The 382-nt window shown below is 54.7% G+C and overlaps 1 protein-coding gene across 1 annotated transcript in view; it reads left to right on the top strand.

Moving 5' to 3' along the window:
• GGT7 (gamma-glutamyltransferase 7) overlaps nucleotides 1-382 on the top strand; it is a gene marked incomplete at its 5' end in the record, with an annotated part of 16257 nt that overhangs the window by 5218 nt on the left and 10657 nt on the right. The gene's annotated exons all lie outside the window — the stretch shown is intronic.

Genomic DNA, 382 nt, shown 5'->3' with positions numbered 1-382 from the left:
CCGGGACCTTCTCGAGAGAGGCCAAGGGAGAGCTACGAGGGGGATCAAGGGACTGAACATCTCTGCTGGGAAGAGAGACTGAGAGACCTGGGGCTGTTCAGCCTGGAAAGGAGACGGCTGAGAGGGGATTTATTAACGTAGAGTAATAACTGAGGGATGGGTGTCAAGGAGAAGAGGCCAGTCTCTTTTTGGTGGTGCCTAATAATTGGACAAGGAGTGATGCGTATAAGCTAGAACATGTGAAGTTCCAGAAAATCATGCAGAAAAACTCTCTACTGTGTGGGTGCCGGAGCCCTGGCCCAGGCTGCCCAGAGAGGGTGTGGAGTCTCCTGCTCTGGAGACTTTCCAACCCGCCTGGACGCGTTCCTGTGGGGCTGCCCTG

Source organism: Apaloderma vittatum, unplaced genomic scaffold, assembly GCF_000703405.1.
Source record: "Apaloderma vittatum isolate BGI_N311 unplaced genomic scaffold, ASM70340v1 scaffold39737, whole genome shotgun sequence".
NCBI lineage: Eukaryota > Metazoa > Chordata > Aves > Trogoniformes > Trogonidae > Apaloderma > Apaloderma vittatum.
The sequence above is the reverse complement of the archived record's forward strand: the minus strand, read 5'-3'. Positions and strand labels throughout refer to the sequence as shown.